Below are 26,383 nucleotides of genomic sequence, written 5' to 3'. Positions count from 1 at the left end.
TGAAAGCTAAACACACACAGTTGACAGTAAGGATGAAGGAAGATATTTCCTAAATATCTTCAGATGGAAGATATTTAGGAGGTTAACACTGACAGACTCCTTAACTTTCCTTTGTACTGCTGTCTCAAAGTTTAGAGGAGATAGGTGAAATGGGTATAAAACGCACATATATTGCTTTATATAATGTAGTTACTTATGATAATTTTGTGGCACAGTGTTATAAAGGGGATAAAATAAGGGGATAAAATTTGGAGTCAGAAGACCTGAGTTTAAGTCATGGCTCTTTCACTTACTAAGTGTGGCCATGAGCCTTAGTGTTCTTATTTCCATAGATCGCATGGTTAAAAAAGATAAAACTTGCAATGTACAGTACTAAATATAGAGCTCAACCCTACCAATACCTGTTTTTCCCACTTGCACAGCCTTCTTCCTGTTATAGTTTGTCTTTGGTCTATGTCTGTATCTGGGAGTATTCTTTCATTCACACATTATAGATAGGCCAATTCAAACAGGATTAAACCAAACAGCAAAACAAAAAGAGGAGGGGGAGTTATTAGCTCTTGTAGATGTAAAGTCCATGGGTAGATAGATCTAACTTCTAGCATGGCTGAATTCAGGTGCTCAAAACGTGTTTCAGAAAGCTATTTGTCAGGGCTTCCCTGGTGGTGCAGTGGTTAAGAATCTGCCTGCAAATGCAGGGGACACGGGTTCCAGCCCTGGTCCGCGAAGATTCCCACATGCTGTTGAGCAGCTAAGCCCACGCGTCACAACTACTGAGTCTGCACTCTAGAGCCCGCAAACCACAACTATTGAAGCCCACGTGCCTAGAGCCCGTGCTCCGCAACAAGAGAAGCCACTGCAATGAAAAGCCCATGCACTGCAATGAGAAGTCCATGCACTGCAACGAGGAGTAGCCCCCGCTTGCTGCAACTAGAGAAAGCTCACTCACAGCAATGAAAAACCAATGCAGTCCAAAAAAAAAAAAAGGCTATAAAAAAGAAAGCTGTCTCTCTCCACCTCCTGGCTCGATTCATCATGGATCAGGTGTGCCCTGGCCTGTGTTCCCAGTGGTTTCATACTTATACCTTCACAGTTTCAAGAAGAGCTTCTTTTGCTGTAAACTCTCACAGAAGTTCTGGATATACATATGCTGGTTGGGTTAAATTTATTCCTTTTTTCATCCTTGAGCCAATCACTGTAGCCAGACAAGTGGCACTTGTTTTGATTAGCTTAAGCCAGTGTCACATGATCATTCTTGGAGTCAGGTGCACCCAAACTATAAGTACTAAAGGTGGGTTGGGGTAGTTTGCCAAGGAAAATGGAATTCTGTAATAAAAAGGGAGAGAAAGAGGTGCTTGGCAGAGAAAAACAATAGATATTTATTATATCTCTTCCCTTTCCTTTGTCTTTATTGTTCGTTCTGAAAAGAGAACACATATATGAAACCATTGCAGGAACCAGAGACCTGGTGATTAGTCCTTAGGGAAGACCTTGACTTGAATTCAAGGATGGCTGGGTATATAAGACACTGGGCTGTGTAGGAAGAGTAACCTGGAAATTGGAAGAGTCACTTCCTCGCCTCCTTATCACACAATCAGAGGGCTTTTTTACTTTTATTTTTTTTATTTTAAATTAATTAATTTATTTTTGGCTGTGTTGGGTCTTCGTTTCTGTGTGAAGGCTTTCTCTAGTTGCGGTGAGCAGGGGCCACTCTTCATCGCGGTGTGCGGGCCTCTCACTATCGCGGCCTGTCTTGTTGCGGAGCACAGGCTCCAGACGCACAGGCTCAGTAGTTGTGGCTCACAGGCCTAGTTGCTCCGTGGCATGTGGAATCCTCCCAGACCAGGGCTCGAACCTGTGTCCTCTGCATTGGCAGACAGATTCTCAACCACTGCGCCACCAGGGAAGCCCTACTTTTATTTTTATTAAAAAAATTTTTTTTAAATGTGGACCAGTTTTAAAGTCTTTATTGAATTTGTTACAATATTACTTCTGTTGTATGTTTTGGTTTTTTGGCTGCAAGGCATGTGGGATCTTAGTTCCCCTACCAGGGATCGAATCCACACCCCCTGCATTGGAAGGCGAAGTCTTAACCACTAGACCACCAGGGAAGTCCCCAGAGGGCTTTTAAATTTTATTTATAAAATTTATTTATTTATTTTTGGCTGTGTTGGGTCTTTGTTGCTGAGGGCGGGCTTTCTCTAGTTGAGGTGAGCATGGGCTCTAGGCATGTGGGCTTCAGTAGCTGTGGTTTCCGGGCTCTAGAGCGCAGGCTCAGTAGTTGTGGTGCTCGGGCTCAGTTGCTCAGCGGCATGTAGGATCTTCCCAGGCCAGGGCTTGAACCCGTGTCTCCTATATTCACAGGTGGATTCTTAACCACTGTGCCACCAGGGAAGTCCCCAGAGGGCTTTTTTTAAAAAAGAACTTTATTGAGATATAGTTCACGCCATACAATTCGTCCATTTACAATGCACAATTCAATAGCTTTTTGTAATTCATAGAGTTGTGCAAATATCATCACAATCAATTTTAGAACATTTCATCATCTATGTACCCTTTAACTATCATTTCTCCTCCCTTAATTTCCTCATCCCCACCAGCCTTAGCAACCATTAATCTACTTTTTGTCTCTATAGATTCTTCTATTCTGGATATTTAATATAAATGGAATAATATAATATGTGATCTTTTATAACTAGATCTTTCACTCAGTATAATATTTTCAAGGTTCAGCTGTATTGTAGCATGTATCAGTACTTCATTCTTTTTTATGGCTGACTATTCCATTATGTAGATATAACATGCTTTTAAAAATCCCATTCTTTAGTTTATGAACATATGGGTTGTTTCCACATTTGGGTATGTTTTTGGGTGGCAATGTGTTTTCATTTCTCTTTGGTATATACCTAAGGGTGGAATTTCTGGGTCAAATGGTAACACTATGTTTAACTTTTTGAGGAACTGCTAGACTGTTTTCCAAAGTGGCTGTACCAGACTTCCTTGGTGGTCCAGTGGCTAAGACTCCGCGCTCCCAATGCAGGGGGCCCGGGTTCGATCCCTGGTCAGGGAACTAGGTCTCACATGCCACAACTGAGTTCACATGCCACAACTAAAGATCCTGCATGCTGCAACTGAAGATCCCGCGTGCCGCAACTAAGGCCCGACACAGCCAAATTAAAAAAAAATTGGCTTGAAAGCAGATTTCAATAATACATATTATGTTTAAAAAAAAAAAAGAAAAAGAAGACCAGGACATCCCTGGTGACACAGTGGTTAAGAATCTGCCTGTCAATGCAGGGGACACGGGTTTGAGCCCTGGTCCAGGAAGATCCCACATGCCATGGAGCAACTAAGCCGGTGCACCACAACTACTGAGCCTATGCTCTAGAGCCCACGGGCCACAACTTCTGAGCCTGAGAGCCACAACTACTGAAGCCTGAATGCCTAGAGCCTGTGTTCCACAAGAGAAGCCATCACAATGAGAAGCCTGTGCACCAAAACGAAGTGTAGCCCCCACTCGCAGCAACTAGAAAAAGCCCACGCGCAGCAACGAAGACCCAAAGCAGCCAAAAATAAATAAATAAATAAATACATTTATTAGGGGAAAAACCCCCACCAAAAACAAAAAACAAGTGGCTGTACCACTTTACACTCACAATAAGGGTATATGAAGGTTCCAGTTTCTCCACATCCTAGCTGGATCTTTTTATTATCTGTCTTTTTAAAAATTACAGCCATCCTAGTAAATGTTAGGTAGTGCATCTCATGGTTCTGATTTGTATTTCCCTAATGGCTAATGATGTTGAGCATCTTTTTATGTACTTATTGGCCATTCATAAATCTCCATTGGAAGAAGGTGCTGTCAGATGATATATTATTTGCAAATTTTTTTCCCATTCTGTGGGTTGTCTTTTTACTTTCTTGATAGTGTCCTTTGAAGCACAAATTTAAAAATTTCGATGAAGTCCAATTTATCCATTTTTTCTTTCATTGTTTGATTTTTTAAAATGCCACCCTTGCTGCTTCTAAACCTGGTACTTTATACAAAACTTATCTCTGTTTTATCTTATACATAAAAACCTCGGAAGCACTTTAGGCGAATCCTAGGAATGTTTTTTAAAAAATGTGACTCACCAGCATGGGACATCAGAGCCTGAATAAGGTGAGGAGGACATCCACATGGGGGTGATGTGATGTGAAGGATCAGAGCCCACATGGGGCTAGGAGGACATCCATGCATGAGGATGGCCCAGCTCTGGGTATTGGAGCCCAAAAAAGGGAGGAAGGGCATCCACCTATGGGAGCAGCCTTGGCTAGGGAGTCAGACTCTGAATGAGCTGTGAGTTCACGCAGGGGACAGCTCTGGGCAAGTGAGAGACCAAATGGAGTGAGAGGGCTTTCATACAGGGGGTGGGGTGGTCAGGCCTAGAGTACTGGGATATAGGTGAGATGAGGAGGGTTTCTGCATGCGGAAGAGGACAGCAGAGGTGACGGGAGATTGATTATATTAGGAGGAATGATCAAATATTAAGGATAATGAGGGCCAGGTTTCTCACTATTGGAGAAAGGATTAAAAGTATAGAAAGGAAGAAAACTAGACTGAACCTTATGGTTGTGAATTAGAATTGGAGGTATTGGTGTAAACTCATGGTTTTTAATATAGAGAGATATAGAAATACAGATGTAACGTATACAGGTATACACACATTTACATATATGTATGCATACACGTGTCCATATAGACATAAATACACATATACACATATGTATTGATTAGATCTGTCCTCTTAAAGAACCTAGGAGTAGTGACATCTCAGAAGCAATGAGCAAAACTGGTACCCAGATATTGATTTCTAAATACCGTTTTGAGGGCTTCCCTGGTGGTGCAGTGGTTGATAGTCTACCTGCCGATGTAGGGGACACGGGTTCGTGCCCCGGTCCGGGAAGATCCCACATGCCGCAGAGCGGCTGGGCCCGTAAGCCATGGCCGCTGAGCCTGCGCGTCCGGAGCCTGTGCTCCGCGGCGGCAGAGGCCGCGGCAGTGAGAGGCCCGCGTACCGCAAAAAAATAAATAAATAAATAAATAAATACCGTTTTGCGAGCAGGCAAAGAATTTGGCTCATAAATGAAGGTAGGCATGGATTATTGGGAGACCTGTCAATTCCAGGAAGGCAGAGAGTGGAGCCACATACAGTGAGAGTACAGGGGCCTGCAGTAGTTTCAGGACCAAGCTTTGGGTCTACACCAAGAGTGAGTAGGATCTCGGCCCTGGATTTGCTAGCTAAGCGATGTATCAGCATCAGGTTCCTTAACATTTCTGAGCCTCAGCTCTTCATTTGTAAACAGGATAGTACAATGGTAGAAAGGGACAATTAAGTCAAATGCCTGGCATGTTCTGAGCACTCAGAATTCTTGGGAACACCAGGAAGGCATGCTGCAGCAGCAAAAATCAAAGAAATAAAAAGTCTGTGAAAACTTTCCAAAATCTTCATCTTAGCTCAGAAGGCCAGGAACTTGGTGGCATTCCAGGGGCTCTCCAGTCCCATATACCAGCCTTGAAATTAATATGTAACATTTTCATGTTAATTAAGCCTATTAATAAAATTTGTGGTAAGAGATCTGACCTGTGTGTTGGATATTCCCAAGAGTGGGGTGTTGGATGGGGCTGGGATGAGAGGAATTATGCCACTTTGATTTTGTTCCACAAAACTAATGAGCTGGGGAAATTCCTATGAAAATAGACAGCCACTGGGATCTCACTACTGCTCAAACCAGAGTATTCTAAGTTTCCTCCCTCTCCCAGCAGTGCTTACATCCGATGAGTCACCAAGACATCCTTCCCAATTTCCCACAGTTGTTCTGTTTCTCTTCACCTCCCCTCTTTAGTTCCAGCCCTCAGTTCTGACTTGATTAATTTGTGCAAAAGTTTCTAACTGGCCTTCCTGCCCCTAGTTTTGATGTTCTCCAAACCATTCTCCATCCTGCCATGTAGTGATTTCCCTTTTTCCAAGCATTAATCTGATCATGTCACGCCCACAAAACTCCCTGAATCCTTTCTTCCAGGATAAAATTGTGCACTTCTTAGATGTCATTCAAGGACCTCCTGCCATACAGTCAGCTAAAACCAATAGAGACCATTTATTCCCTGTCCTTTGGGATGGTGTTCTCACATTTCTACCTAAACTTTTTACCTAAGCCTTCCTTTTCCTTTTTGCAATGATAGTTTCTTTTTATATCCTGCTGTTAAAATATTTTTAATCACATTTTAAAATGCCTATAGAAAAACAAAGAGTCTACACAGACTTAGAGAATGAACTTATGGTTACCAGGAGGGAAGGAAGGGGGAAGGATAGTTAGGGAGTTTGGGATTGACATGTACACACTGCTATATTTAAAATGGATAACCAGCAAGGACCTACTATATAGTCCTGGGAACTCTGCTCAATATTTTGTAACAACCTAAATGGGAAAAAATTTTGCAAAAGAACTAGATACATGTAAATGTATAACTGAATCACTTTGTTGCACACCTGAGACTAACACAATATTGCTAATCAACTATACTCTAATATAAAAGTAAAACAAACAAACAAAAAAAAAAACAAAGAGTCTAAAAGATTGCTGTGTAAAAGTCAGTCCCCTGCCCCTGTGCATCACAACTTCCCTCTCCTCAGAGGTTACAACTTTCACTCGTGTTGATTATTTTCGTATCTTCCTCCATATGGTTGCTACTCAATTTTAAAATTTAAACTTTCTACTGCTGAAGATTTTGCTCTTTTATACACACACACACCCCCTTGCTGTGCACACATCTTGCCAGTAAAATTATATAATAATTTTGCACAAATACATGTTCATGCAAATGCTAATCCAATTTGAGATGTAGTATATTATGACAACTTTTCCTTTTCTGCTTAATTCCCCCATTTCCTTAATTTCCTGTCAGTTTTATAAAATTCCTCCCACCATATTCAGAAGCATCAATTAAAAAAAAATCATTTCATTTCCTTCTGCTTTATCTCTTGTAGAAGTACCCTTGAAGTTTGTCTACAGTTGTTGTTATGGGACCTTTCTTCACTTCTCATGACGGAGGTCATGTCTACTGAATCCCATGTCATCTTCTTTTTTGTTTTACTTCCTCATTTTGGAGAAGCACATTCTTTCTAGTTTCCTAGAGAGAATTCAGTGTACGTATATTTTTTGAGACCTTGTGTGTACTAAAATATTCTTATTCTATTTCATACTTGAATGATAATTTGGCTGAGCAGAAAATTTTATACTGAAAAAATATTTTCCTTCACAATCTCATCATCTAGCTTTCAGGGTTGTTGCTGAGAAGTCTGATTCCATTCTGACTCTTGATTCTGTACGTATGATCAATTTACTTGCCTTTAAGGGCTTAATTCCCACCATATCCTCTGCTTTAGTTAGGATGCCTTCAGCAGCAAGTGAATGGAAATCAACTCCAGGTGGCTTAAAAAATAAGAAAATTTATCTCATATAAGAAGTCCAAAGTAGGATGGCTCCCAGGATACTTAACTCAGTGATAAATGGCTTTATCATTAACCTTAATCTTTCCATTTTCCAGCTTTTCCCCTCGTCTTTTTTCCTTACATTAGCTCTCATTATAGTCACGAGATGGCTGCAGCAATTCTAAGTGTATCAAATATCCAGACACAAGAGGGTGTAAGGGAGAACAAGATAATTCCTTCATAATGTGTCTTCTCTAGGAGTGAAGAAACCTTTTCTAGAAACTCCTAGTCAATTTTACTTCATGTTTCTTTGGTGAGCATGTATCACCTGCCCAAGCCTAAAAATATCGGTAATAAAGCGAATGGTATTACCTTGACTGTTTTAGATTAATCAGGATTCACCCTCAGGAGCAAGCACATGACCAAGTGGAAGAAGTAGATGCCTGAACAAAACCGGAGCTGTAACAGCAAGGAAGAAGGGGAAATTGTTTTGGAAGGCAAACAACAACGTCTACTGCACTCCTGGACATACTTTAATTGATGCTGACTTTATTACAGTTCCTTCAATGCTCATATTTTTAGGCTCTGACTTTGGATTGACTCCTGCTGTTTCTGCCACTGTCTATAGAAAGCTGAAGAGTAGGCTTGATTTTTGGAGTCTTCCTAGGAAATCATTTACCTCTGTGCACTTGACTGTCATTAGATTAACCTTGTATCCTCTATAACTAAAGTTACAGTGTTGATATTGGGTGCTCCCCTATTCCCTGAGATGGGGCCCTGGCTGCATGTTTGTACTGAAGCTCCCCACTACTCCCATCACCACCAAGGCTAATTGGTCCAAGGAGAGGACACTGAACCCAAGTTTAACCAATCAGATTCTCTCTGTATTTGATATCAGAATGGAAAGAAAGCCAGTCTCCATTTGCTTCAAACTATAACTTCAAACTCAAGAGAGGCAGCTGTATTTCAACTTGTGCTTTGAGGACTAGAAAAATCAGCTTGCAAAAAATCAGCAAATGCACAGAGAGAAGCAGAAATGAGATGGAGTGGAGTGCTCCTGGCTTCCCACTTCTTGATTTCAGTCCCTGCCTGAGGGCTGGCTGCATTCCTACCCTTGGGTCTCATGAGATAAGTCAGTATCCCCATCCCCCTTTCCATTTAAACTAGTTCCCTGGAAGTTCTGCTATTTTTAACCAAATTACAACTAAGGGGATTATGACCAGTCCTTCTGGACTAAGGCAATAAAACTTCAGAGCTTGTGACTTTATCATGTGGCTCAGGGCCTCTTTCTCTCTGCCTTATCACCAGGTTTTATTTATTGGTGTACCTTGTGGGGAATCTGGTATGGTTGGGAAGGGGATCTGAGGTGTTGTAAACAAGAACTGGTAGAGAGGGTGTGTGTCTGTTTCATGCAGAGACTGGTAGGATATTTCACTTTTCTTTTTTAAAATATTTATTTATTTATTTATTTATTATTTGGCTGAGTCAGATCTTAGTTGCAGCATGTGGACTCTTCGTTGTGGTGCAAGGTCTTCTCTCTAGTTGTGGCACACAGGCTGCAGAGCACATGAGCTCAGTAATTGTGGCACATGGGCTCTCTAGTTGTGGCATGCAGGCTTAGTTGCCCTGCAGCATGTGGGATCTTAGTTCCTCAACAAGGGATCAAGCCCAGGTTCCCTGCAATGGAAGGCGGATTCTTTTTTTAAAATAATTAATTAATTAATTAATTAATCAATCACTCTTTGGCTGCGTTGGGTCTTCGTTGCTGCGCGTGGGCTTTCTCTAGTTGCGGCGAGCGGGGGTTACTCTTCATTGTGGTGCACGGGCTTCTCATTGAGGTGGCTTCTCTTTGTTGCAGAGCACGGGCTCTAGGCATGCGGGCTCAGTAGTTGTGGCTCGTAGGCTCTAGAGTACAGGCTCAGCAGTTGTGGCGCACGGGCTTAGTTGCTCCACAGCATGTGGGATCTTCCTGGACCAGGGCTGGAACCTGTCTCCTCTGCACTGGTAGGCAGATTCTTAACCACTGCGGGAAGGTGGATTCTTAACCACTGGACCACCAGGGAAGTCCCTCACTTTTCTTTCATGTGGCAGGCATACAGTAAACATTAATAAATATTTGAACAGATGAGCATTCGACACCTCCTAAATCTGAATTTGATAAAAGATTAAATTTTAAACTGATTGTTAATAGCTGTTGCTATTAGACACCATATAAAAACTCAGCAACCATCCTTAATTGTTGCACCTGTGGTCGCTGTGTTGGGGTGTCAGCCTTGCATTTACCAGCTGACTTCCATCTACATGTTATGCAGCCAGTTTGCTGTGGGTAGGACAATTTTAGGGCTGACATAGGAGACCACTGAGAGAAGTCCTGAGGAGTTACCAACAGCTTAGGACCCACTTGAACAAGCACTTTTGCTCAGAATCTTGGCATTGATTGTGTCACCTTGGATATGTGTTTGCCTTCTGGCCAACTTCCATCACTTCTTGACCCAAATCTTCCTATACATGGTGTTTTGGACAAGTTGGAACTACGGTTCCCAGAGTCCCTTTCCTTGTGTGAATTGTGTTAGAGTTGGAGAAAAAGAAGCTGGTATGAGATTTGGTAGGTAGAAGTGAAACAGCAGCCATGTGCTGGGAGAAGCATGCAGAGAGGTTGGCATGTCCCAGCTGGCCCCCACTCTCCACCGTACTGGTGCAGGTTCCATAGGTCCTTGCTCTCCCCTGCTCCACACCCAGCTCTTCTCTCAAGTGCAGGCCCTGCTGACCACCAGTAACTCCAGGTTGGGTGGTTCCACTCTGATGACTGAAGTGCCTGGCTTTCCAGACGAGTTGACCAGCTCCATCTTGCCCACCTGTGCCAGCACTAAAGGAGGGCTGTTTAGTGACTTTTCTCTGATCCTTCAGCTTCTGCTTTCATACGCTTAATTTCTCAGCTTCTCCAACAATAGTGGGTAGTAACTATGTCTTGTTTGCTATCCCAGAAGTCATCATACCTTCTGGCATATAATGAATCCTCAGTAGACATTTACTAAATGAATGATCTTTAGTTTACAGAAAGAAGGAAAGAAAGAAAAAATTTCTTTTCTTTAAAATTAATTGATTATTTATTTATTTTTGGCGGCATTGGGTCTTCATTGCTGTGCACAGGCTTTGAGCAGGGGCTACTCTTCATTGTGGTGCGTGGGCTTCTTATTGCAGTGGCTTCTCTTATTGCAGAGCATGGGCTTTAGGTGCACAGACTCAGTAGTTGTGGCTCATGGGCTCTAGAGTTCAGGCTCAGTAGTTGTGGCGCATGGGCTTAGTTGCTCCATGGCATGTGGGATCTTAATTCCCTGACCAGGGCTCAAACCCGCATCCTCTGCATTGGCAGGCAGATTCTTAACCACTGCGCCACCAGGGAAGCCCAGAAAGAAACTATTTCTGACATTGAACTGGTCCAATTCTCGTCTGCATAATTTTGGCTATGAGGAAAAGGTGCTTTCCAATCTCTTCTTACTTCTTAAAATAATTCCACAGTCATATTCCTTTAAAAAAAATTAAAAAGGCATGGTTGATATAGAGAAATGAGGGACTCCCCTGGTGGTCCAGTGGTAGAGAACCTGCCTTCCAATGCAAGGAACGTGGGTTCAATCCCTGGTCAGGGAACTAATATCCCACATGCAGTGGGGCAACTAAGACTGCGCCCCACAACTACTGAGCTCGCACGCCTCAACAAGAGAGCCCACATGCCACAAACGACAGAGCCCATGTGCCCTGGAGCCCGCACACCACAACTAGAGAGAGAAAACCCACACGCCTCAACTAGAGAGAAACCCAACCAGACCGCATGCTGTAATGAAAAAGATCCTACATGCCTCAACAAAGATCCCGTGTGCTGCAACTAAGACCCGATGCAGCCAAAATAAATAAATAAATAAATAAGGAAAATAAATAAAATATTTTAAAAAATCTTAAAAAAAAAAGAAATAGAGAAATGAAAGTAGCTTGCTTAAGATCCCAGGGCAAGAGAGGAAATAAACCAAAATTAGAACTTGTATTGATACTTATGTTCTCCCTAACTACAACTTAAGCCTACTTAGCAACCCACTGAATTTTATCTTCCTTCCTTTGTCCAGTCCACTTTTGTGCACCACCACCTCTTCTGCCCCTTGCCCATATACATATGTATACTTGTCCAAACGCCAGCACTAAGAAATAAACAAAAGTACTTGTTGAAAGTATGGCTCTCCAAAGGGGAATACATTCAAGTCAATTTAATGGGTATTTATTGAGCATCCTGATGTAAGAAAACTTGCTCTACAGGCAAAGTAATGATGAATAAGAGGGCAAATGTGGTGTGCTGTTCCTGCTGGGAAACTTGACCAAAAAAATCTTTGATGTGGAACCATTGTTGGTTATTACTTAATTCCTATTCTCAGTACTGTGTCTTTTTCTCATTCATCATTTGAGTCTTGGGGTTGTGGTTTCCTCATGAACATACACCCAAAGTAGCTTAATAACATTCAGCAGAAATAGGTCTTCCAGCCCATGGACCATCTAAGAGAACATTTTGTTATTCCCTAGGCCAGTGGTTCTTAAAACTTACCAGTAAAACTTCACCTGGGTAACCTCTTTAAAATGCAGATGGCTGGGCTTCCTTGGTGGCGCAGGGGTTGAGTGTCCGCCTGCCGATGCAGGGGACATGGGTTTGTGCCCCGGTCCGGGAAGATCCCACATACCGCGGAGCAGCTAGGCCCGTGAGCCATGGCCGCTGAGCCTGCACGTCCGGAGCCTGTGCTCCGCAACGGGAGAGGCCACAACAGTGAGAGGCCCGCGTACCGAAAAAAAAAAAAAAAATGCAGATGGCTCGGCTTCCTTCCTCACTCTCCCCCTCCAGCCCTGCCCCTGCAGATTGAATATTCAGGATATCCATGAAATTTGTATTTTTCACAAGACACCAGGTGCTCATCTGACACAGTGGTCTTCAGGCCACTTTTGGAGAAATGTGCAAAAACACCTGAAAGAGAATCACCTGGGAACTTATTTTTGAAAAGCTAATTCTTGATCCCTACCCCCCATACCATCTGAATTAGAATTTTGGCAGCAAGGACTGGGTTATGCATATTAAATTAATTCTCCACTTGATTCTTATGGCTCCACAGATTCCCCCTTTGAGAAGTATTGTTAGATCTCCCAGTCTACATTTAAAGGCCAATTTAGACACAGAATCCTCTGGAGGGAGAAACAGAAAAAAAAGGGAAGGCCTTCCTCTCTAATAAACATTGATTTTAGATTCATCCTTTCTTAACTCTTAGAATCTGTTCCCAGCTTATTGCTGATCTGAGCATTTCCTGGGAAATGGCTGGGTTCCCGAGGTCGGGCAGCACTCACACCCTCCGGGGTGGTCAGGACTGCTGAGGGGACCATCCCAGCTAGCCCTGATTTGCAGACGAAATATTATCTGCAGGCCCATCAAACAGTAATGGGAACCTCAGAAGCCTAGGGGGTGTTGGGAACTGCCTTCCTGGATAATGGGGGCCGTGATCTTTCTGGGGCCAACCTCTGGTCACCAGTCTGTTTCCCACCCCACCCCCTGGCATCCCCCATTCCCAAAGCCGTGTCTAACCCGTCATACCACATGCCAGTTTTGTAAAAAAATAACTCTTATTCAGATCATTTGCAAAGGGCACGATGTGGCTGTGTGGAACAGAACAAGGATCCCGAGGTGGCTGTGGGTTTGAATCTTGACCTCATCCAGTACTAGCCTAAGTTTGGACAAGCTACGGACCCCCAAGACTAAGTGCAGAGTGCTAACTGCTGGCAGGGGCTGTGTGAATCACGAGAGAGCACCGAGAGCCGCAGGGTGATTGCCTCTCTTCCTGACTCCACACTTCCTTTCGACCTTGTGCTTGTCTCTTCAGTCCACTCTTCACTCTCCCGGCTCCCGGACTCATTTGCAAATTTGAGAACCCTTCCTTGCGCCCCCTCCGCCCCCCTCCCCGCTTTGTGGAGGACTCTGCCCCATAAGGCACTACTTTTTCTCACCAACCTCTCATAACTGGGGCCGCCACTGCGTCACCTTTACTGCTGGAATACCTCCTAGGACTGGAAGGGAACATTTACTGAGCACTGCGCATGGGCCAAAAGCCAAGGATTAAAGATACTGCAGGAAAAGTGCTTAGGGAAGGGCTTGGCGGCTTTAGTAATTATAGCTATTATTCACCACTGTTTTGCCATTTATTTCTTACAGTGACCCTGGAGAATGGGTCCTGACTGCTGATCTGCTCCTCTTTGCCGGTGAAAAAACTGGGGCTCAGAGAAAGTTAAGTAATTTGCTCCTGATCACATAGCTAGGAAGTGGTGAAACTGGGATTAAAAAAACCCAGTCTAGAGATGGCTCCAAATCCATACTTTTCAACTGCAATTATTAAGACCTCAGTCTGAGTTACATTCAGAATAAATATAGGAAAACTTTTAAAAAATGCTAGTTTTGGAGATATATACACATATTTAATTATTCTGGTGAAATTACAGTGACTTATCAGTGACTTCAAAAAAATTACCCAGTATTTATTGGGAAAGTGATAGGTTAAACAAGCTTTGCAGATGTGTTGATAGCTGCTGACACTGGGTAATGGAGATTCAGTATTTGAGTCTCTTTGCTTTTGTATCTGTTTGAAATTTTTTTCACTTAAGGGTTAAGAACTAAATTCATTCTACATCTGCCCAAGATCTACTAATTACAGCAGCAGATTACCTGTAGGCCTTAAATTGGTAGTTGATAGGCTTCACATTTCGTGAGGATTCTCTTGTTTTTCAAGATTTTGAATACGAAGTTTTTACTTTTTAAACTCTCAAAATAATGAGAATTTGTATTTATTATATAATATGGGCAAGGCAGTCTTTTAAGTAATGTGTGTTCTCGGTTAATGACCCTGACAGTCCTGTGATGGAAGCATAATTGTCTCCACCTTATGGATGGAAAACGGAGGCACTGACAAGGTACCTTCCTAACTTCAGGGCTCCTTGCTGCTGTGGAAGGAGATTTTGAACACAGTTCATCTCATGCCCACACATATTATGTTGACCCGCTGGAGGGCACCACCTTTAAGCAAATATTCATCTTAGTATCAGTTAGGAATGGTTTTACCACAAGTAACAGAAAACCATACTAGTCGTAGCTTGTGTGGTCAGTCACGGCTCCAGGGTTCCAGCCACTTTTTGTCCTGATGCTCAGCCACCCTCTGTGTGATACCTTTCCACCTTTAGGCTTGTCTTCTTGGCACAAGATGGAGGCCTCTTACAACCTTTCAAGACATCTAAGACAGGAAGAAAAGTCAGGAGCAGTGCTAGCAAATTCTTAAGTATGTTTCTCTCCTTAGCAGAAAACAAAATATTTCCCAGAAACTCCCAGCAGACTTCCTCCCATGTCTCATTGGCCAGAGCTTTGACTGTGGCCACCCGAGTTATAAGGAAAACTGGGATGTTGAGGATGTAGGATAAAATTATGAGGGTTGACTTAAATAACTGGTTCATGAGCCTGGGGACACTAAATCACTGGTCAGTGTTAGATTAGTATTATTTATTATTATTATTTAAAATATATAGATCTTTACTTAAAGTTTTTCAGGAACACAGGGGAGAGATTTATACCACATAGCCAAGCAAAATTTCCTAAATATACTTTTTATTTATTTATTTTTTTGCAGTACGCGGGCCTCTCACTGTTGTGGCCTCTCCCGTTGCGGAGCATAGGCTCCGGATGCGCAGGCTCAGCGGCCATGGCTCACGGGCCTAGCCGCTCCGCGGCATGTGGGATCTTCCCGGACCGGGGCACGAACCCATGTCCCCTGCATCGGCAGGCAGACTCCCAACCACTGCGCCACCAGGGAAGCCCCCCTCTTTTTTTTTTTTAATAAATAAATAAATTTATTTATTTTTGGCTGCATTGGGTCTTTATTGCTGTGCATGGGCTTTCTCTAGTTGCGGTGAGCGGGGGCTACTCTTCGTTGTACTGCATAGGCTTCTCATTGCAGTGGTTTCTCTTGTTGTGGAGCATGGACTCTAGATGCACAGACTTCAGTAGTTGTGGCTCGTGGGCTCTAGAGTGCAGGCTCAGTAGTTGTGGCGCATGGGCTTAGTTGCTCCGTGGCACATGGGATCTTCCCAGACCAGGTCTCAAACCCATGTCCCCTGCATTGCCAGGCGGATTCTTAACCACTGCTCCACCAGGGAAGTCCCTTCTTTCTCCTCTTAACTCCTCCTCATTTCCAGCTCTTTCCTTCTGTGTTTATTTCTTTTTCATGTAAGAGTAATCTAGTCTATTGTGTTAGTTATCTACTGGAGTAACAAATTACTCCAAATTAAAAAAAAAATAAATTTATTTATTTATTTATTTATATTTTTGGCTGCATTGGGTCTTTGTTGCTGCACATGTGCATTCTCTAGTTGCTGCAAGTGGGGGCTACTCTTCATTGTGGTGCATGGGCTTCTCATTGCAGTGGCTTCTCTTGTTGCGGAGCATGGGCTCTAGGCACGTGGGCTTCAGTAGTTGTGGCACACAGGCTCAATAGTTGTGGCTCGCGGGCTCTAGAGCACAGGCTCAGTAGTTGTGGCACATGGGCTTAGTTGCTCTGCGGCATGTGGGATCTTCCCAGACCAGGACTCAGACCCACGTCTCCTGTATTGCCAGGTGGATTCTTAACCACTGTGCCACCACAGAAGTCCCTACTCCAAATTTAGTGGCTTAAAATTGACATGTTATCTCACAGTTGCTGTGGGTTAGGAATTTGAGAGCAGCTTAGTTGGATGTTTCTGGCCCAGGGTCTCTGATGAGATGGCAGTCAAGATGTTGGCAAGGGCTGTAGTCATCTGAAAGCTTAACTGGGGCCGGAGGATCCACTTCTTAAGATAGCTCACTCATATGGCTGTTGACCTGAGGCCTCAGTTTTTCATTCCATGGTATCTCCATAGGACTGCTCAACAGGGTGGCTGGCTTCCCCCAAAGCAAGTGATCTGAGAAGGACATGCAGGCAGCCACATGTGCCTTTTATGATGGAGTCTCTGAGTCATACACAGTCACTTCTACTGTCTTCTACTTGTTAGAAGAGAGTCACTAAGTCCAGCCCACAGTCAAGGGGATGGAAATTAAGCTCCACATCTATACATATTACCTGCTTTAGATTCCAAAATCCAGGAGGGAGCGAAGAACAGGGTAGAGGTTGTGTCCTGACCAATGGGGCCAGAGAGGGAGGAGTTTGGTCTTTTTGTAGAGCAAGGTAAGCCCTATTTCCCCTCAAAACTCATACAGGCACATTCTTCAATAAAGGAAGTAGAGCAGATCTTGGGAAGCCAAAAAATGAAAACTATCCACTACTAATTCCGAACGAACATTGTAGTACTTGAAACGGGAAGGGGAAATTTCAACTTAGAATTCTAATAAAAAAAATATCAGGGACTTATTAAGACACCATGGGAAAAAGAGAGATCCTCCTGGGCGCCTTGTCTTCTCTGAGGTGTTATAAATTAAGTGACCTTGAATCACACACAGTGATGACCCAACTCTTGGGTTTGCAGTTGCATTCATACCGTGTTGGTTTTCTGTGCTGCAAATCAGTACTACAAAACTTTAGCAGTCTAAAAGACCACCCAATTATTATCTCACAGATCAGAAGCTTGGGCTTGGCACAGCTGGTTCTCTGCTTAGAACTTCACAAGGCTGAAATGAAGGTGTCAGCTAGGCCACATTCTCATCTGATAGACCCTTTCTATCACAGGCTCTTCAGAGCCTCTTCCAAGCTCACAGCGGCTGTTGGCAGAATTGAGTTCCTTGTAGTTTAAGATTGGGGTCCCCGTTATCTTGCTGGCTGTCAGCAGTGGTTACTCTTGACTCTTAGAGGCCAGCCTTATGTTCTAGCCACAACATGGCAGCTCACTTCCATGGCAGCTTATACAAAGTGTGTACATAGGTAGGTGGGAATTTTGGGAGCTATATTAGTTTGCTAGATCTGCCATAATGAAGTACCGCAGCCTATGTGGCTTAAACAACATAAATTTACTTCCTTGTCATTTCTAGAGGCTAGAATTCTGAGATCAAGCTGTCAGCAGGGCTGGTTTTCATTCTGAGACTATTCTCCTTTGCTTTTATACGGTCATCTTCTCCTCCCTGTGTCCACACATTGTTTTCCCTCTGTGCATGTCTGAGTTCTAATATTCTTTTCTTATAAGGACACTGGTCACATTGGATTAAGGCTGACTCATATAACCTCAATTTACCTTAATTACCTTTTTTAAAGGCCCTATCTCTAAATACAGTTATTCTAAGCTACTAGGTGTTAGAACTTCAACATATATAGTATTGTGTATATGTCAATCCCTAACTCCCAATCTAGCCCTCCCCCACCTTCCCCCTCCCCCGGTAACCATGTTTGTTTTCTATACCTGTGATTCTATTTCTGTTTTGTAAATAAGTTCATTTGTACCATTTTTTTAGATTCCACATAGAAGTGCTGTCATGATATTTGTCTTTCTCTGACTTGTTTTACTTAGTATGATAATCTCTAGGCCCATCCATGTTGCTGCAAATGGTATTATTTTGTTCTTTTTTATGGCTGAGTAATATTCCATTGTATATATGTGCCACATCTTCTTTATCCATTCATCTGTCGATGGACACTTAGGTTGCTTTCATGTCCTGGCTATTGTAAATAGTGCTGCAATGAACACTGGGGTGCATGTATCTTTTTGAACTATGGTTTTGCCTGGATATATGCCCAGGAGAGGGATTGCTGGGTCATATGGTAGCTCTATTTTTAGTTTTTAGGGAACCTCCATACTGCTCCCCATAGTGGCTGCACCATTTACATTCCCACCAGCAGTGCAGGAGGGCTCCCTTCTCTCCACACCCAGGGATCATTTTAGAATTCTGCCTCCCATATGTACATTTTGGCTAAAGGTGTAAGGCCAATGTTGGCTCTTATAAATATTACTAGAAAATCATTAATTGTCACTCTGCTGTGGGGTTTCAAGTCTTCTTTGAAAGACTCACAACTTGCAAAATATAAAGCACCCCCTGGAATATGAAGTATTATTCTGAACATTTCCAATTCCTGAGATTTAGAATAGAATACTTGTTTTAGATATTCAAGGAAACTATAAAGCTACTTAGATACATTTGAGAGAATTTGCTTAACTTTGGCATAGAAATGAGTTTGTCCTAACATTGTTTTGTCTCTGTTATTTCCTTTCTCAAATATACAGTATATATGAAATAAACCTTAAAAATTAAAAGCATTTTTTAATGTTTTTATTGGAGTATAATTGCTTTACAATGGTGTGTTAGTTTCTGCTTTATAACAAAGTGAATCAGTTTCAATTTCATTTCTTTTTTATGGCTGAGTAATATTCCATTGTATATATGTGCCACATCTTCTTTATCCATTCAACTGTCGATGGACACTTAGGTTGCTTCCATGTCCTGGCTATTGTAAATAGAGCTGCAATGAACATTGTGGTACATGACGGTTTTGGATTTTGGTTTTCTCAGGGTATATGTCCAGTAGTGGGACGGCTGGGTCGTATGGTAGTTCTGTTTTTAGTTTTTTAATGAAATTGAGTTATTTGTAGTGAGGTGGATGGACCTAGAGTCTGTCATACAGAGTGAAGTAAGTCATAAAGAGAAAAACAAATACCGTATGCTAACGCATATATATGGAATCTAAAGAAAAAAATGCTTATGAAGAACCTAGCGGCAGGACAGGAATAAAGACACAGATGTAGAGAATGGACTTGAGGTGGGGAGGGGGAAGGGCAAGCTGAGACAAAGTGAGAGAGTGGCATGGACTTATATATATTACCAAATGTAAAATAGATAGCTAGTGGGAAGCAGTCGCATAGCACAGGGAGATCAGCTCTGTGCTTTGTGACCACCTAGAGGGGTGGGATAGGAAGGGTGGGAGGGAGACGCAAGAGGGAGGAGATATGGGGATATATGTATATGTATAGCTGATTCATTTTGTTATAAAGCAGAAACTAACACACCATTGTAAAGCAATTATACTCCAATAAAGATTTTTTTTAAAAAAAAGCATCACGTTAGGGTGCAGTGCCTACTAATAAGCTGCAGGGGGTGTCCTTTAACTTATTGTTAGTACATTGAAAGTAGAAATGGAAGCTGAGAAACAATTAAGGATCGGTGACTACAGACATAGAGATCAGACTGGTGGTTGCCAAGTGGGAGGGGGTTGGGGGAAGGATAGAAAGGGAGGTTGGGGTTAGCAGATGTAAGCTTTTGTACACAGAATGGATAAACAGCAAGGTCCTACTGTTATAGCACAGAGAGCTATATTCAATATTCTATGATAAACCATAATGGAAAAGAACATTAAAAAAGTGTATATATATGTATAACTGAATTGCTTTCCTGTACAGCAGTAATTAATACATCATTGTAAATCAACTATACTTCAATAAAAAAATAAATATAAGAATTTGTGACTATAGGGGCTTCCCTGGTGGAGCAGTGGCTGACAGTCCACCTGCCAATGCAGGGGACATGGGTTCGAGCCCTGGTCCAGGAAGATCCCACATGTCATGGAGCAACTAAGCCCATGTGCCACAACTACTGAGCCTGTGCTCTAGAGCCTGTGCGCCACAACTACTGAGCCCATGTGCCATAACTACTGAAGCATGTGCGCCTAGAGCCCATGCTCTGTAACAAGAGAACCCACCGCAATGAGAAGCCCATGCACCATGGCAAGGAGTAGCCCCCGCTCACTGCAACTAGAGAAAAGCCTGTGCACAGCAACGAAGACCCAACGCAGCCAAAAATTTAAAAAATAAAGTAAAAAAAAAAAAAAGATAGGATAATCTGAGCACGTAAAAGCTATTGCAGTGGACTGAAACAGTGATTGTAGGTAAAGCTTCCAAATTCAAAGTGAAAAAATGAATAAACGAGAATTGGTGATTATAGTTAGTAATACAGTATTGTATACTTGAAAGTTGCTGAAAGTAGATCTTAAGCATTCTAAACAAACACACACACACAGAGTTAATGTGTTCACTATGTGGGGTGATGGATGTGTTAATTTTCTTGACCTTGGCAATCATTTTATAATGTATATGTGTAACAAAATCATCACTTTGTACACCTTAAATACATACAATTATATTTGTCAATTATCCCATGATAAAGCTTAAAAAAAGAGAATTTGTCTTAGAGGTTCAAGCAGATGACAAAAAATTAAGGAGTAAAATTCACAGATAGGTTTAACATTAGGAAGTCAGTGTTTGAGCAAGTATAAGAAATTCTATGCTTTGAAATAATTCCTTTTTTTAAAATCCAGAATTTTAGTAGATTGTTATTTATTGCCTATGGGAGCTTATATGCATTCTAATTTTAGATTTTGTCTTAAAAAAGGAATCTTAATTATTTCAAGACAACTTTCACAACTGACAGAAAGAGAGGCAATGATTTCTTTTTTCCATATTTCTCCAAGCTGAGAATGTATCTTTTTCATAACTGACTTAAATCTTCAAGGGAAAAGAGCTTTTCTTCCACGTGGGGGGAGGGAGGAAAGGGAGGACAAAGTTTAAACTGTAGGGGCCAATCACAGAACCCTGCATACAGAAAGTGCTCAATAGATATGTGTTAAATTGCCTTAAGTTTAACTGAATTAAAGCTTAAGATGAAATATGAATCACTGAAATGAATAAAGTTAAAAAGTTTATGGATACGGTAAACCTGGAATATTAATATTCAAAAGAAAAAGTTTTAGGACAAACAAAATTTATAACTTTTTATATACTAACTTTAATGAATTCTTTACACAAATATGCCAAAATATAAAATAGGTTAAATTATTGTCCTTTACTAACTTATTAATGACTTAGCACTGAAATATTTATGTGAAGGATTTAGACAAATTCATGGACTCAATCATAAAACTATTTCTGAGAGCTACATATTAGGTTTCATAAATTATACAAAGGCTTAGAAACCATTCATATTTATGAACAGAGTCTACAGTCCAGGTGTTTTGGATTCCTAGTTAGACCCTTTCTATCAGAGCATACCACCTCTTCAGATGGTCTCTACCTCCTCAGGAAAGGAGTTCAATTGATGTGATTTATAATATATTTGAAAAATCAACAAACTGTGAATCATTTTAACTAATATTTAATGAATAATGAGAGATCTCATCTATTGTTTTCTGATTGCTCCTAATTTCCTACTTACTCTTAAAGTAACATTATGAATTAGCATGAAATTGAAATGTCAATTGGACTGAAGCAGATAAATTCTTTGTTTTAATTTGAACCTTATAGGGTGATGCTGTAACATCCCAAAGGCCTCATATATTAAGCTGTGCAAAGAAAGACCTTTCTTCCCATTCTTACAACAAATGTTTTATGCTTGTGCAATGGAGGAATTCAAGTTTTGCTGTCAGGGGCTGAGCTCTTCTGGTGTAAACAGCTCCATGGTAGATGCAGTTTGTGGTGCCCTCCTGAGAGCCAGCCAGGGATCCCCACTGCTCCAGATTTTGTCCTGGGGAGAATCCTGGGCTGTAAATCACATGTCATAGTCTTGGATCAGGATAACGGATTCTGATCTGCTTTGACTCCCAAAGAACAGGAGAATTCGGTACCTAGAAAATTGTAACTTCTGCCTCTAAGCAGAGCAAAGAAGACACTAGCTGAGGCTATTATTCTTTGTTCTGGTCAGAAAATCATGTGTTTACTCCATTAACCTCAAATAAAATGGGTGGGTAGTGAATGTTGTAAGGATACAATGATGGACAAAAGGACATAGAGTCCAGTCATAAGATCCGGAGAACTCAAGGAGGTAGGTCAGGAGTGAAACAGACCTGGGTTAAATTTGACTCTGCAACTTACTAGTTGTGTTATTGTAAGCAAGTCACCTTGTAACCCTATAAACTCTTTCCCCCTTTACTGTATAGGGAAACTATTTTCTTCTTCCCTCCTAAGCTGTGAGGATCAGATGTCACGTAAGATGGCCAAGAATGATGGCTGGCATGGACTAGCTACCCAACAATATGCTTTAAAATGGCTTGATGCTCTAAGTGTGGCTCATGGGAGACTCCTGGGGCATCCCCAGAAATAGAAACAGAAGAGATGGTTTAGGGAGTAGGTGATGAATTACATTTTGGATATGCTGAAATTTTCAGCTGAACAGGATATTCAGGTAGGAAGTTCCCACAAACCAGTGTAAATGCAGGATATGAATTCAGAAAGAAGGCAAGGCTGGCTAGAGATCAGATTTGGGGTTCATCCAAAGAGAAGTGATAATTACATTACTGAGAGTAGAGCCACTGAGAGTACTGCGGTAGAACAAATAGAGGAAGAAGGGCATCACAACTACGGGCATAAGCCAATTTAAGTGGAGGAACAAAGAGGGAAACACGGGAGGGAGTAGCTAGAGAAGTGAGAGAATTAGGAAGGTGATAGTACAGAAGGGTTGAGAACATTTAGGGTTTTCAGTGCTGTTAAGTTCTTTGGTGATTGTAAAGTTTTTGCAGATGAATTACTTTATCACTGTCTTCGAGTTGGTATCATTCCTAGAGAAGTTTTGGGTGTAGCCATGAAAAAAGTGTAGGTTGCACCTGTGATTTACATAATAAGTTAAAAGAAATAAAACATTCCTCTTTGAAAGTAGAACGGATACATATATACTGTATATATGATGAGAAATTAACAGAATGTTCGAAAAGGGCAGTTTCAAAAATATTTACAAGTATATACTCTAACACTCTGCCCTAATTACAATCCTGGGAGGATGTATAGTGTGGTAGAGAGAGCAGAAAATCAGAATCATAATCTTGGGTCAAATCCTGTGACCTGCTTGAAAGGTCTGTTTTTTCCTTCTCTAATAACCGGAAGATTACATCACTAAATAATAGCATCTATTGTTGTGATAATTAAATGAGACAATGTATATGAAGTACCTAGAACAGTGCCCAAAGTACAGTAAATGTTATCACACTAGTATTGTTTTTGTGTTATGATTATTGTCTCCTTTACAGTCCTCCTTGTACTTTAATTTTATCACTAGGTGGCAGCAATGTTCTCTTAACCAGTTTAAATGAAAAGTGGCAACTTTCTGGAATAGATGAGATCAGCGAAGGCTTATCCAACAGGAGGATGTGTGTAGGGCACCAGAAAAACAGGGGGAGAGAGGTCGTAGATAGAGATAGAGACAGAGTGAGAAAAGGAGGGAGGGGAGGAGGGAGGGAGAGGGAAAGACAGAGAGGGAGAGAGAGACAGTGAGAGAGATGTTTAGAAATAATTTGATATTTCAAAAGAAAATACTGAAATAGTGATAATGGGGTGCGGGTAGAACTAGATCTATATTGGATATCCTTCCACATTCTATAGGATTTAGTGTTATTTTTGTTTATAAATTCATGTGGGGGAGTGGTGGTTACCATACACTGTTGACCCCTGAACAATGCAGGGCTCAGGGGCACTGACCCCTGCACAGTCAAAAACCTGAGTATAACTTATAGTCGGCCCTCCATATCTGTGGTTCCTCTGTATCCAAAGATTTATCCATCCTTGGATCATGTAGTACTGTAGTATTTACTACTGAAAAAATCCACATATAAGTGGACCTGCACATTTCAAACCCCTGTTGTTCAAGGGTCAAGTGTATTTTCTCTGCTGATGGTTTTTAAGGATCTATACTGGTCCTAGATGAGATTTAGTAAAATCAGCTGCCCAGTAAATGTCAGTAAAGCATAATGTGTTTTACTGTTCATTTGCATCAAACCATTAATCTCAATTATAAAAATATGGCTATTTTCTTCTATGTAAAATATTCCTTTTACAATAAGATACTTAATGGTACATTAGTTAGCTATTGCTCTGTAACAAATACCCCTAAGGTTGGTGGCTTAAAATGATGAACATTTGTTATCTTGTTTTTTCTCAGGGCCAGGAATCCTGAAGTGGCTTAGTTAAGTGATTCTGGCTTAGGATCTCCCATGAAGTTTCAGTGAGGACATCAGCTGGGACTAGTCATCTGAAAGCTTGCCTGAGCCTTCGAGGACCTGCTTCCAAGATGTTTCACTCACATGGTTGGTCGCAAGAGGCCTCAGCTCCTCACCAGTTGTTGGTTAGAGGCCTTGATTCCTTTGCATGTCAATAAGCTGACTTGAGTGTTCTCCCAACACGGCAGTCGACCTCTTCCAGGGTTAGTGATCTAAGAGAGAGGGCAAGAAGGAAGCCACAATACCTTTTATGAGCTAGTTTGAGAAGTCATGCTCTAACTTCCACCACATTTATTCAAAGTGAGTCATATTTAGAAATAACTAAACACAATTTTCAGGAATAATATATGTACACAGGAAATGGAGTTCCCAAATGAAGAAATCACAGACTGATCTCTCTCAGCGTGACCCTGGACCCACCACATTCTCTCCCTGAGTCTTCGTTTCTTCATCTATAAAAAGAAAACAGGCCACGAAACCATGGCCACTTCAGCTGTAAGGTGGCCTATCTCTGCCCTATCTGGGTGTGACCTCAGTTAACAACTTGGTCTCTGTTTCGTCTCTAAAATGAAATGATCCTAGATGGTGGATTTGAAACTTTTTAGATCCACTAAGAGAACTGTATTTTACACTGAAACTTCACATACACACAGGTATGTGTATGAGTACATATGCATAACAGAAATGAAAGTTCCACAAAATGATACTTAAAAACACTTATTTGCATGTTGTATTCTCATTACTCCTTCCTGCCATTCTACGTTAATCCATTAAAAATATTCGGGTAAAAATCTACTGCTTTGATTTCACAATCCATTAATGGCTTCACCATTCCTTGCGTTAAAATACTAACACCTCCTTTCACTCCTGGCTGCTCCTTTTCCATTGCTACTAAGAACAGAAATGTTAAAGAGCAAGGGAGTCCTCATCTTGTTTCTGGGAGGCACAAAAGTATCCTCTACAGGTGGGTCAACACTACCAGCCAGCTCTAATTAGGCAGGAGCTAGTATCGGAAGTAGCTTGTCAGGGTGGAAAGGCTACTGCGTTTAGCTTCAAAAGTTGGCCCTGTAACTCACTAGCTATCTGACCTTGGGCAGTCCTTTAACCTCTCTAGTTCATTCCCCCTCTCTACAATTGGAATTAGTAATCCCTCGCCTATTACATAAAGTTGGTACTAGGCTCAAAATTATATAATTGGGCACTTACCCCTGTGGCAGAGAATTTACAGACCCGATCTTTGAACCTCACAACAACCCCGTAAGATATAGAATATTACACTTGTTTTATAGGTGAAGAAATTAAGGCTTAGAGAACTTACTAGGCAAGATCTAAAGTCAGCAAGTGGCAGAACTAGAATTCCAAACCAGTTCTGACTCCAAAACCGTCACACAAGAGGTAAGCTATTAATATTTTCATTTGATGTTAAGTGGTGACCACCTGACGTACTAAAATATAGGTTCATTCCGAATCACCACAGTGTAGTGACTTCAGAAACTAGTCCATCAGGCCACGTTTTCAGATCCTATTTTGCCCTTAACACACATGAGGTGTTTCGAGCTTTAGGGTTTAAAGCGGCCCTGACGCACCGGGGCCCGCGGGCACTAACAGCTCTTCCGCTCTTGCAGGGCACCCGTGAGACTCACGCACTGTCAGCACGTCAGAACCGGGCGCGTTTCTGCAAGTGCTGCCCCCAAACCAACACCTCCGGTCGCTTCACACAATCCCCTCACACTCAGAAGCGTCGTTTTTAGGGAAAGGCCTCGCTTACAGCCCTTTCTGTCGCTGTGGGCTTTGTCCCGTCAAGCGTGAGCCAGCCCTCGGCTGTGGGACGTGGAGCCTCCGCCCCGAGGGGACCCCGCGGGGCGCGTGTCCCAGACCCGGCGCCCAGGCCTCCTCGCGGTCGGGGCCGGCGCCACAAAGCCC

General features: G+C 42.0%; 1 long non-coding RNA gene across 3 annotated transcripts; it reads right to left on the bottom strand.

The window, feature by feature from the left end:
* Positions 1 to 7,436: 7,436 nt before the first annotated feature.
* LOC141278806 (uncharacterized) lies at positions 7,437 to 26,362 on the bottom strand. Of its 3 annotated transcripts, none has more exons than XR_012332108.1 (5): positions 26,229 to 26,362; positions 24,545 to 24,672; positions 14,627 to 14,773; positions 7,845 to 7,931; positions 7,437 to 7,473 (listed from the first exon to the last, which is right to left on the bottom strand). It is a non-coding gene; the product is annotated as an uncharacterized lncRNA (long non-coding RNA). The 3 variants fall into 3 exon arrangements; XR_012332107.1 differs by lacking the exon at positions 26,229 to 26,362 and adding an exon at positions 25,779 to 26,034; XR_012332109.1 differs by lacking the exons at positions 7,437 to 7,473; positions 7,845 to 7,931; positions 26,229 to 26,362 and adding exons at positions 13,503 to 13,559; positions 25,779 to 26,034.
* Positions 26,363 to 26,383: the final 21 nt, after the last annotated feature.

This window comes from Tursiops truncatus, chromosome 5 (assembly GCF_011762595.2).
Source record: "Tursiops truncatus isolate mTurTru1 chromosome 5, mTurTru1.mat.Y, whole genome shotgun sequence".
In the NCBI taxonomy this organism is placed as follows: Eukaryota; Metazoa; Chordata; class Mammalia; order Artiodactyla; family Delphinidae; genus Tursiops; species Tursiops truncatus.
The sequence above is the reverse complement of the archived record's forward strand: the minus strand, read 5'-3'. Positions and strand labels throughout refer to the sequence as shown.